This window comes from Mastomys coucha, unplaced genomic scaffold, assembly GCF_008632895.1.
Source record: "Mastomys coucha isolate ucsf_1 unplaced genomic scaffold, UCSF_Mcou_1 pScaffold1, whole genome shotgun sequence".
Taxonomy (NCBI): domain Eukaryota; kingdom Metazoa; phylum Chordata; class Mammalia; order Rodentia; family Muridae; genus Mastomys; species Mastomys coucha.
Window position 1 is genome coordinate 25,399,737 of NW_022196891.1, and position 12,500 is coordinate 25,412,236.

Sequence of the window (12,500 nt, forward strand, 5' to 3'; positions counted from 1 at the left end):
TCTCTGTGTGTATTTTGAGTCAGAGCCTCACTTTGTATCCCGGTTTGACCTAGAACTTGGGCTCCATGCAGTCCAGACTGACCTCAAACTTAGGATGCTTTTGCCTCAGCTTCTTAAGTGGTGGGGTGAAGGTGTGCACCCTCTCATCTGGCTATTTTTATGTCCAATAGCTTCAGTATTGTCATCTCAGTTGGAGCAGACATGAAGAATTCCCATTAGCACATCTGTGCATGTGATGCATGCACTGTGTTCCCTCCAAATCATACGACAAGCCCAATCTTCAGTTTGTTGGGATTTGAAATTGAGGCTTCAAGATGGTGTTTGTGTCATGAGGGGAGAATTCTCATGACTGAGGTTTGTAGCCTTACAGAAACTCTCCAGGGGCCGAGGGAGCCAGCTTATTTAGTAAAGTGCTTGCCTTTATCATTTTGCATCCACATGCATGCACATACATGTGCACATGCACTGAACACACATGTATAAATGTATACACATGAACACACACACACACACACACACACACACACACACACACACACACATGAACAAGAGACTCCAGGGAATTCACTTGCTTTCTTCCCTTTGTGTCTGGATGTTACATGAAGATGGTCACCTTTTAAGAAAGTGGGATGTGAGCCCTTCCCAGACACAGAATCCCTGCCACTTTGATCCTGAGCTTTCCAGCCTTTTTAATGGTGAGAACTTTCTGTTCACTCTAACCGTGCAATCTTAGGTACTCTATTATAGCAGCCAGAACAGACCAAGATACGCCCCCGTCAAGGCTTCTCTGAAGGTTAGACAAAGAAGGCGCCTGTTCTTCTTGGCATTGAAAAAGAAAGGAGAAGCCAGCGATTGTTCTGGCTACAATAAGTTCGAGTAATGACTTACATAATCCAAACAGCTGTGAGAACGGAGAACCGGCTCACAGAGGAGGTTAGGCAAATCCGAGTTAAGGGGCTAACTGCTGCCAACTGTCACGGTCTATGGAAAGTTCTGGAAATGCCTCCAGGGGGAGGATGCTGGAATTGCTGTGCTGCTCTGGATGACAGACTGCTGGTTTATTACTCAATGGTTGTGCAAAACATAAATTCACCGGTGTCCGTCAGGCCCCGTGGAAAACTGAGTCACGTGGGTTTCTGTAACAGCGGGGAAGATGTGCTCTGACTGTAAGCCTAGTGGCCCCAAGTCACAGCTCCCTGGTGGCCCTGCAAACTCCCTGCTGCGTCCGAGAGGACCCTCACCGGACAAAGTGCTGCCTGGAGGACGCTGGTTGGCTTTCCATCAGGAATGTTGAGCAGGAAGCCATCAGGGTGCTGCTACTGTCCCTGCATATTTCTTTCTTAGGAGTCCTTCTCTCATTCCTCTGTTGCCACACGACCTCAGATGGTTGGTTTTGATGTCAATATGACAGGACCACAGATGAAGTAGGAGACACACTTCCGGGTGTGTCTGAGAGGATATTTCCAGGAAGGATTACCTGAGGGAGAAGAATGAATGGTTGGCACCTTCTTGTTTCTGAAGGTCTGGGAACACTCAGGGCTGTGTGCCTGCCCGCCCTCACTTCCCGCTGGTGAGTGCATCGATTCTGTTGCTACTGCCATCCTTTCTTGCCATCAGTTTCTAGTTTCTTCAGTCTTCCAAATGGGATGAAGATCAGCCACTCTCCAATTGTCCAGGCCTTCAGAACCAGATTGGAACTTCTGAGGCATACAGATACATGAATGGGATCTCAGTCCCTCCAGCATGCAGACACCCATTGCTAGACTACCCAGGCACTTCTGGTTGTAACTCAGTCTAATAGATTCCTCTTTATAATAGGTATTGCTGCTGTGATAAAGCACTTTACTTGGCGTACAGTTCTGGGTCACAGCTCATCATCCAGGGAAGTCTGAGCAGGAGGGCAGGAAGGAACTTGAAGCAGAAGCCGTGGGAATGCTGCTTGGTGGCCTGCTCAGGCTCACGACTGGCTAGGTTCTTATATAGTCAGGGCCACTGATCTGAGAAATGGCGCTTCTCACAGCGGACTGGGCCAGCTTACATCAAATATAAGACAATACCCCACAGACATGCCCACAGGCCAAAACGATTAGATAATCGTTCACTGAGACCCCCTTCTCAGGTGCCTGTAGGTTGTGTAAAAGCTGACTAGGCCCTGCCTACTGACCTTTCCCTCCATGAAGCTCTCTTGGATCACTTGGCTAGGAGACATCTCTTTGAGGTTAGTCTGAGTGCTCCTCGCATTGTTGCTGTGCCTCTTTGGTGAGGCTGTTGCTGCCTTGTGTGCCTTTTAGAAAAAGCCAAAGTCCTACATGAAAGATAAATGTGCCAAAGAGCCCCCAGTTAGACACTGGAGTGATAAAGCACAGTGGACGTAATACTTTCTGCCCTGCTACTGTTGGAGAATTAAGCCCCGCTCAGTTCCTCAAGAAGCTATCTCAGCCTGAGGTTATGATTATGATTTCCTCTCAATATTTCAAAGATGCGAAACAAGCATTGGGCGGTGTGCTAGGTTCCCTCCCAGCCTCTGTAGAAGCCTTTGCTACTTGGTCCTCCAAGAACCCAGTCTTGAGTGGAACCTGGCAAATGGGTGGGAATTCAGTTGTGGAGTCATCGTTCTGGAAGGAGGAAGGTCAGAGGGGCCACCTCTTCCCAGGGGACACATGTGACCCACAGCATTTCCTGTTAGAGGCTGGTGTGTGTGTGTGTGTGTGTGTATGAGTGTGAGTGTGTGTATATGAGTGTGTGTTTGTGTGTGTGAGTATGTATGTGTGTACATGTATGTGTGTGTTTTTGAGTGTGTGTATGAGTGTGTGTGAGTGTGTATGTGTGTATATATATGTGTGTGTAAGTGCGAGAGTTTGTGTGAGTGTGTGTGAGTGTGAGTGTGAGTATGTGAGTGTGTGAATGAGTGTGTGAGTGTGTGTTTGTGTGTGAGAGTGTGTATGTGTGTATATATGTGTGTGTTTGAGTGTGCATGTGTGTGAGTGTGTGTTTGTGTGTATGAGAGTGTATATGTGTGTATATATGTGTGTGTTTGAGTGTGCATGTGTGTGAGTGTGTGTTTGTGTGTGTGAGAGTGTATATGTGTGTATATATGTGTGTGTTTGAGTGTGCATGTGTGTGAGTGTGTGTTTGTGTGTGTGAGAGTGTGTATGTGTATATATATATGTGTGTGTGAGAGTGTGTATGTGTATATATATATGTGTGTGTAAGTGTGTGTTTGAGTGTGTGTGTGTGTGTGTGTGTGTGTGTGTGTGTGCTAGGTAACATAGCAGGGAGGGTCAACAAGAGGAGTGGAGATTTTGGCAGCTTTTGGGCATAGGAGGCTTTGAGGAGACGGGTGGATGCCTAAAGAGGATTTTTAAAAGGCTTTTCTGTGGATTGTTGAGATGTAATCCCCTCTTCTCCTGGCAGTGGCCTTAAAAAAAAATATACTGGCAGATTCGAAGGCTGGCAATTACCAGCTGGGCCCAGAGTGCTTCACAGTGGGCATGGGAGGTGATGCTGGCCGGGGGCGGGCAGGCTACCAGGGAGATGGCTCCTGGGTCACGACCCGTGTCTTTTGCATTAACTCTCGGTTTGAGAGTTCCCTTTGCAACGTTCATGCATTTTAAGTGGTTTTATTCCATTCGTTAATCCTTTTAATCATCCCCTGCCCATCACCTGCCTTAGTCTTCCCAGCCGTAGCTTTTATTGTGGTATCCATGCTTTATGCTGTGATCATACTGTTGCTCCTCTTGGCAATCTTTTTGGGAGCTAACATTTTAAGGGCAATGTCTACTCTACATTTATTTCCTGGTATTTTCCCATTGTTACTGGTTTTTATTTTAGCATGCTTCCAGCTAACGTTTACGTATGGCTTTTTACTTCTCATTCTTTTTCTTCCAAAGCATTTTAGCCTGTATTACAAATATGGCTGGGTTCCTGTTGTAGACCCTGTCACATCTGTTTACTTTCTCCTGGTGTCTGCTAACGTAGTCATTGTAAATATTTAGAGAGATTCATTCTGATCAAGTCAGTCACTGTGTTCTGGCCATTTTGTTTCCAAAATGTTTTAAGTCCATCACTTTCTCCTACCTTGTTGGTATAGTCACTATCCCTCCCTCACTGGGCCCCACCCTAGCTTGTTGATGGTTCTGGTCCCTTCCTTTCATGTCATGTTTTATCATGATGTGGTGTGTGCGTGCGTGCGTGTGTGTGTGTGTGTGTGTGTGTGTGTCTGTCTGTCTTTCTGTGTGCGCACATGGATTTGTGTGTGTGCGTGTGTGTGTGTGTGTGTCTGTCTGTCTTTCTGTGTGCGCACATGGATTTGTGTGTGCATGCGTGTGTGTGTGTGTGTGTGTGTGTGTGTCTGTCTGTCTGTCTGTCTTTCTGTGTGCGCACATGGATTTGTGTGTGCGTGCGTGTGTGTGTGTGTGTGTGTGTCTGTCTGTCTGTCTGTCTTTCTGTGTGCGCACATGGATTTGCGTGAGCATGTGTAAGTGCATGTGAGAGCATGCGGAGGTCAGAAGATAAACTAGCGTACCGTTCCTCAGAGCCTTCTGGCTTTTTTTGAGACAAGGTCTCTCATTGGCGTGAAACTTCACCACATAGTCCAGGCTAGGCGACCAGCAACCAGCAAACTCCTCAGAGCTGCCTCTTTCTGCCTCTGGCCTTGATTTTGTTGAGCTTCCAAGAGCTTGCTACCACACCCAAGCCTGCTACCACCCCTGTCTTTTATCTGTGGTCTGTGGTTCTAAACTCAGGTTCTCATACTTGAACAGCAAGTGCTTTATGAATGACACATTTTCCTGGCTCCACAGTGTTTTTTTCTTTTTTCTTTTTAAATATTTATTTCTATTTATTTGTATATGTGTATCTCTCCTCCTCCTGTGTGTATGCAGGTGCCAATGGAGGCCAGAAAAGGGCATTGGATCCCTTGGAGTTGGAGTTATGGATGTGTGTGAGTCACCCACTGTGGGAATTGGAAACTGCTGAACTTGGGTCCCTTGCAAGAGCAAGTATGCCCTATTAACTCTTGGTCAAACTCTTTAATCCCAGCACAGCAATAATGCTAAAATATAAAAAAATTACACCTTCCCAGTTATTTTTACGTTCCAAATTAGAATATATGACATTTGTAAAAAATTACACAACTTCAATATAAACTCCCAGACCTAATTATTTTGTACTTCAAGTTATTTAAAAACTATTTACACTAGAAAGCTTTAAAGTTTACTTGAATGTCAACAGTATATAAACAAGCCTGTGTACCCATCATCTGCCTTTTTGCCATTACTAACAACTCACTAAAAAAAATTTTTTTTTTTTAGAATTTAAATTCAATTAATTAAATTGTATGTGCACATATTTATACATATGTGTGTGTGTGTGTGTGTGTGTTGTGTATGTATAGGTGCATGGGCATGTCTGAATGTAGAATTTTGTGTGTGTATGGACTCTAGAGGTTGATGTTAGATATCATCCACATTATCACTTTCCACCTTTATTTTATTTTATTCTATTTTACTTTATTTTAGACAGAGTCTCTCACTGAGCCAGGTTCTCGCTGGTTTGATAGACAGGCTGACTAGTGAGCTTCAGGAATATAAGATGACAAGATATGCCACTAAATTAAACTTTTATGTGGAGAGTAAACGTAGGTCTTCATATCTGCCCGGCAAGGTTTCGCTGTCTGATCCATCTCCCCAGACCCCACGGTGTTTTTATGATGTGCTTAAGCAGTACTTTTCTCTTTTGCAATCCCCAGATGTCAGGTCATTTCTGTGGGGTCATCCTGAAACCCAGATCTGGGCTTGTCAGTGGGCCACCCCAGACCTGTCCACATCCCTGCATGGCCTGACAAGTCGGGTGGGCACTACCCTGGGCCCTTGTTGGCCTTGACTCCACACCAGCCTCTTGGTGCTCATGTCTCCTAGGGATCCCACAGCTTCTAGGCTTCTAGGGGTCTATCTGTAGCTTTTGCTCTGGAAGGTGCTTTTCCTTGGCATCTCTTTCCTGTGCTTTCGACCCCTGAACACCTCTGATTTCATTCCACATGAGAGCTAAGCTTCAATACGCCGGACTCTGGGAAGTCATCCTGACTTTTCTTATCTCAATCTTCCCCCTGCTTCCCTGTACCCTGACATCCCACTTACATACACTCTTCTGCCAGAACATGAACTGCCATCATTTATCTCTGTATGTTTGTTCCACCCTAAGCTGTGGGGTTGTTGTGTACGTGTGATGGCTAATGTTGGCTATCAGCTTGAGAAGGGTGTAGAATTCCCCATACGACAAGCCTCTGGGCATACCTACAAGGTGTTTTCTAGATTGGATTAATTGAGGTGGGAAGAGCCATCCTTAATGTTGGCTCAGCTTCTAGACTTAATACAAAGAGATTAGTACCAGCCTTCATCTCTCTCTTCCTTTTTAAAAATTAAATGGATGTAACTGATGACATACAAACTCTACATAATGGGATATGTGCTAGTTGATCCATGAACATATGAACATGTTACTCAGGGTCCAATCTGTCTCTCTCCCCAAACTTGCATCATTTCTTTATGGTGAAAACCTTCCAAATGCTTTCCTCCAGCTTTTTGAGCAAAATGATCCTGTTTAATTCCTGTTGCATGAATGAGCAATGGAATGAAAAAGAAAGTCCATTTTCACAATAACGTAAAGGAGTAACAGGGGTTGGATTCTTATAAAATACAGAAGTCATTGTTACTGCTTCAACGTGCAGAAAGTTGAATTCACATACCCAACGTGAAAATGAAAACCTATGATGGAGTTGAAACTAGAACAGGATTAGCTTTATATCCTCTTTATGACTCCAGTGTCCTTTTGCTTGGATTCTGTCCTTCCTCATCATCTAACAGCACCCTCTCTTTGCCTGATGCTAATATCTACCCCTCCTACAAAGGTCCTAATGACAAAGTATTATTCCACCAGGGATCTCTCTTGGAAACCCATTAATTTATTAGGCTTACCTATAGAGCAATGTGGGTGACGGGCGGGGGTATGGATACCCTTACCACAGACAGCAAGGATGATGGAGCCTCCATGGCCACCCAGATGGAGCTCCTCCCCCTAACTTTCCAGTCTGTATACTAATAGCTCTTCCAGAGGTCATGTGCAACCAGGGCAGATTGCATACATCTGATGGATGAGGAGGTGGATGCCCATCCCTCCTTGTTTGAGGCAAGGACAAGAGTCAATAAGTCCAGCTGAGGGAATCTTTTCCAATGAGGCCCAGCCAAACTTATGGCAATGATCATGGCAATGGTGGCAGGTGGGCTCAGAGGGCAGTCCTGTACAACAGCCTCCTTCCTAATTGGAATACTCCACCCACGCGTATGCCTCCTTACATTGGTATATGTATACATTATAGGCGAGTATACGTGCATGTACTTTTTTTTCCTTCTGAGATTGTATTGTCTTGATATGTTTTCTAAATCTATTCCTTCTCTTGCAAATTTCAAAATTTTATTTTTATTTACAGCTGAATAATATTCCTTTTTGCATGTATATCATACGTCATTTACCCACTCATCGGTTGATGGACATCTACGCTGGTTATATAATCTTGCTATAAAAGTAGAGTAGTAATAAATATGGAAATATGGATGTGCAAATGTCTTTTTGGCAAAATATAGAGGTACTGTTTGTGTGTGTGTGTGTGTGTGTGTGTAGCTGGATTATATGGTAAATCTATATCTAGTTTTTTGAGGAACTTACAAATCAATTTCCACAGTGGCTGTATTAATTTGTACCCTTACTATCAATGAAGAAGGGATCCTCTTTCTTCTTATCTTCTCCAACATTCACTGTTAGATTTCTGGCTAGAATAAGGCCAGATTCTCCAAGGATTTTATCTTGCGATTTTCTGAGGACTTGGAATGCTGCACACTTATAAAAATAGCTTTTGGCTATCCATGTTCCTTCTTTTGAAAACTATCTGCTTATCTTACTAGCCCATTTGTTGATTGGCAGTTTGTTTACTTGGTGTTTATTTTTTTTTTTTAGTTCTTTGTAAATTTTGGATGTTACTCCCTGTCTGAAGTATACCTGGGAGAAACTTTCTTCTAACCTTTGGGACAGCCATTTGCTGATAATTTCTTTTGCTAAACAGAAACACACAGTCAGATCTGTTGATCCTTAGGGTTGGTTTTTCTGAGACTGAAATATTGTTCAGAAAGTTCTTGCCTAACTCAGTGAAGAATAGTCCCTAATGTTTTCTTTTAATAGTTTTATCATTTCAAGTTTTAGATTTTGGTCTTGATCCATGTTAAGTTGACTTTTATACGAGGTGGAAGATATGGATCTAATTTTATTTAGGATGGATATACAGCTTTGTCAGTATCGTTATGTTGAATAGTCTTTTCCCATACTGTGCATTTTTTACCACCTTTGGCAAAAAGCAGATGCATGTGGCTTTGTAGTTAATTTCTAGGTCTCATATTCTGTTCCAGTGCTCTGTTTGTTTTTATGCCAATACCAGGTGCCTTTGTCACTACAGCTCTGTAGTATAGAGGCCTTGTGACATCTGTGTCAGCTTAGACCTTAGGGTTGATTTAGCTGTTTGTGCTCTTTTGTGTTAACACAGAAATTTTAGGATCATCTTTGTCTAGATCTGCAAAGAATGTATGGCCTCAGAATGATGGTAGGTTTTGCATTGGATCTGTAAATTAATTTTGGTAGTATAACCATTTTCATGAGGTCAATTCTGCTATTCCTACAGCACTGGTGGTATTTCTATCCTGTAATGTCTTATCTTATTTCCCTTTTCAGTATATTGAAGTTTTTACTGTAGATATATCTATTTGGTTAGGTTTATCCCTAGCTACATCACCCTTTTTGCAGCTACTGTGAATGAGATATTTTCCTTTTCAGAGAATTCATTGTTGGGTTCTATATATGAAGGATAGTGTTCTGTTTTGTTTGTTAATATTGATTTTGTATCCTTTACCTCTACTGTGTTTATTAGACCTAAGAATTTTCATACAGAATCTACAGGCTCTTTTAATTATAGAACCATGTCATCTTCAAATAACAATAATTTAACTGCTTCCTTTCCTATTTTCATCCCATTTCTGTCTTTCTTTCTTTTAATTGCTTTTATACTTCAAGAACTATTTTAAAAAAGCGTTTCCTCTAAAATCAGGGACAAGATGGGAAACGCTATTAGTTTGTTTCTGTCTAGAATAACGCTGGCATAGCTTTGTTATATATCGCCTTTATTATCTTGAGATATACTCCATCTGTCCCTAATGACTCCAGGATTTTTATCATGAAAGCACTGTGAACTTTGTTGAATGCTTTTCAGCACCAACCAAGATGATTATATACTTTCTACCTTTAAGTGTATTTATATAGTGTATTGCATTTATTGATTTACATATGTAGAACCAAACTTGCGTTTCTGGAAGGAAGCTCACTTGATCATGATGCGTGATCATATTGATATGTTTCTGAATTTAGTTTGAAAGTATTTTGTTGATAATTTTTGCATTTATGTTCATCAGAGAAACTGATTTGTGGTTTTCTTTTTGTCGGGTCTTTACCTTATTTTGTTACCAGGATAATACTGACTCCACAGATAGAATTTGGTAGTGTTTCATCTCTTTCTATTTTGTGGAACAAATTAAGAAGGATCAACGTTAGAGTTTCCTTGAAAGTTTGATAGAATTCATGAGTGAATAGTCCTGGTCCCAGGCTTCTTTTTCTGAATAGACTTTTAATTATAGCTTTCATCTCATTGTTTGTAATGATTTATTTATATCTTCTAGATTTCATTTTAGCAGATCATATGCATTTAGAAATGCATCAATTTCCCCGCTACATTTTACAGCCTTTTAGCGAATGTTGAAAACATACTCTGAAAATTGTTAGTCTCTGTTTCTGGACTGTGGGAGCCATGTGACTTCACCCTCCAGCCGTTACTCCTCCCACCATGATAGATCATGAATCCTCAAACTATGAGCCAGAATAAGCCCCACTTCCTTGAGTTGCTTTGTTAGGTGTTTTGTTATATAATGAGAGAAGTAACTGACATGGTATGGGATGTTTATGTTCTTCCCACTGTTAATATGAGAAATAGTGAACAAAGAGGAAGCTGACAGCAGCCTGCAGGGTCTGCTCCAGACTGGAGTGATCCTGACTCCTTGGTCACTTACTCATGGTGTATCCCATCATCCATCATCACCCGTGAGTTGTTCTTTACTGTGTGCAGCCTGGGACCACTTTGGTAAGAAATCAGGCAAATCAGAAGCATCCTGGATGCATCTTCCTGATTTGTTGTTAGGTTGAGAATTTTGTGTGACACATAGAGTCCTCTGTACTCTGGCTCCAAATGTTCTGGAATTCTCTGGGCCAGTGACCCATTCTCGTCCTGGCACTGAAGACTTTGGGGACTTCTGTGAGGCCTGCATGTGAGGAGGTGATATCCATACACACAGGTTCCTTCATACTCAGTCCTTGGATTCATTCATTTTTCTTGATGCTGTGACAAAATCAACTTGAGAAAGGAAGGTTTTCTTTGGCCACTCTTTCAGGGTACAGTCCATCATAGCAGGGACATTATAATGGAAGTTCAACTTGATCTCTCTTATAATTCAGTTCATGTCTCCAGTCCAAAAAATGGTACTGCCTATATTTAGGAAGGGTCTTCTGATCTTGATTAGTACAACCTAGAAACTCCCTCATATACATACCCTGAGAATTGTCTTCTTGATGTTCTTCATCATGCTGGTGGTTAATATTAATCATCACAGATACACAAGGCTGTCTGGCCTCTGGATGTGGGCCAGCAGATCTGCCTAACAGATCTTGCCACTGTTAGAGAACTGGACATGGAGCACTGAGGACTTACCTCCCTGGCGGGGCTGTATTTTATTCCTGCTCTTGTTCATGTTTGTATCTGGTGGATTTGGGAGCTCAGCTCTGTTTCCCTAAGATAGGGCAGAGTTTTATGCTTGCACATAATCTCTTTTCTGAGAATATTGTTCAAAAAAATAGGCCATCTATTGTAAAGGAAATTAGCTAGTAATTAAATTTAACTGGAAGTTACAGTATTGGTGCTTTCATTCGGAGACAGTATGCTCCCCTAATTACTTTATTGCTACAGTTACCCTGACTAAGAATTATTATTATTATTTGTGTGTGAGGGGAGGGTAACGGGTAGTGGTGGGAAAGGTTATATTTAATAAGTTAGATAATGAATTCTGGACTTGAATTTTTTTTTTTAATTGGCAGAGGGACTTCTTCAAGGGGAAACTTTTCTTTGTGCCCTCTTCTAGGTCTATCTGACAGAAGTCAGCTTAGTTTCATTCCAAAGTCACTCTGCTTTGCCACCTCATGGGAATCTTTTGGCGAAGAACAATGTTTCTGTAGAGATAAGAACAGTGTAGAAGAAAACAGCTGACTTAGCTGCTCTCGGTTAGTGCAGCCATGGTCACGGCTGGGTGAGGCACAATGGTCTCCCGGATGTACTCTTTCCCTAAGTCTACTTCTCCCCACAGGGCCTTGAGAGGGGAGCTGAGAGAACACAGGCTGGACCACTCGCTGGTCCAGCAGCCTGGTCCCTATCAGCCTTGCGTACTGTGGCTGGGTGAGTGGAGAGCTGAGGTCAGGGAAGTGGGGAAGGGTAAAGCCCCAGTGGGATTTGGATTTACCTTGCCCACAGGAGATGCTAAGGGACCAGGCATTCTCGGAGGCAACAACCTGGATCCTCTGCGTGTGAGTTCCTTGGCTGTCTCACATTTCTCTTAGCTTTCTGATGTAGTCTGGAGGATCAAGAACACCGTGGCTTCTCCACTTGGATCCCCACTGCAAGTGTCAGTGTCTTTCCTTTAAGAATGGGCATTTCTCTTGCTACTTAGGGCCTCTAGACAAACCTGCGGCACTAGCTAGTTTTCTCATCATGGTGGAGCACCCTAATGGAAGAGGAGCTCCCTCTGCATTGAAGCTGGGTGGAGAAGACGATGGCAGCAGGAGCAGGGGGCAGCTGCACACCTTGCTTCACAATCAGGGAGCAGAAAATGAACAGGAACAGGGGCCAGGCTTTAAAACCTTAAGGCCAATCATCAGTGATCCACGTCCTCCACTGAGACTCTACCTCCTAAAGGTTCCATAAACCCCCAGCGGGGGGATCTGATAGTCAAGCACATGAGGCTGGGGTGGGGACATTTCACATCCATACTATCCCGCCGATGGTTTGAAAATGATTGGCTCAGGAGTGGCACTACTACTAAGGGGGGTGGCCTTGGGGAGGAAGTGTGTCACTGTGGGATGGGCTCTGAGACCCTCCTCCCAGCTGCCCGCGAGACAACCTTCTCCTGCTTGCCTTCAGAACAAGATGGAGACCTCTCAGCTCCTCCAGCTCCGGGCCTGCCTGCGTACCGCCATGCTTCCTGCCGTGAAGATTATGGACCATCCCTCAGAATAAGCCAGCCCCTATGGAATGTCCTTTATAAGGGTTGCCTTGATCACGGTGTCTCTTCACGGCAATGGAGATC

At 43.2% G+C, this 12,500-nt stretch overlaps 1 long non-coding RNA gene across 1 annotated transcript in view; it reads left to right on the forward strand.

Moving 5' to 3' along the window:
• Positions 1 to 12,500, forward strand: part of LOC116070075 — a 16,864-nt gene that overhangs the window by 4,313 nt on the left and 51 nt on the right. The window contains exon 2 of the long non-coding RNA XR_004110268.1: positions 12,335 to 12,500. This exon is cut by the window's right edge and continues 51 nt beyond it. This is a non-coding gene — a long non-coding RNA (uncharacterized LOC116070075). The remainder of the gene's footprint in view (positions 1 to 12,334) is intronic.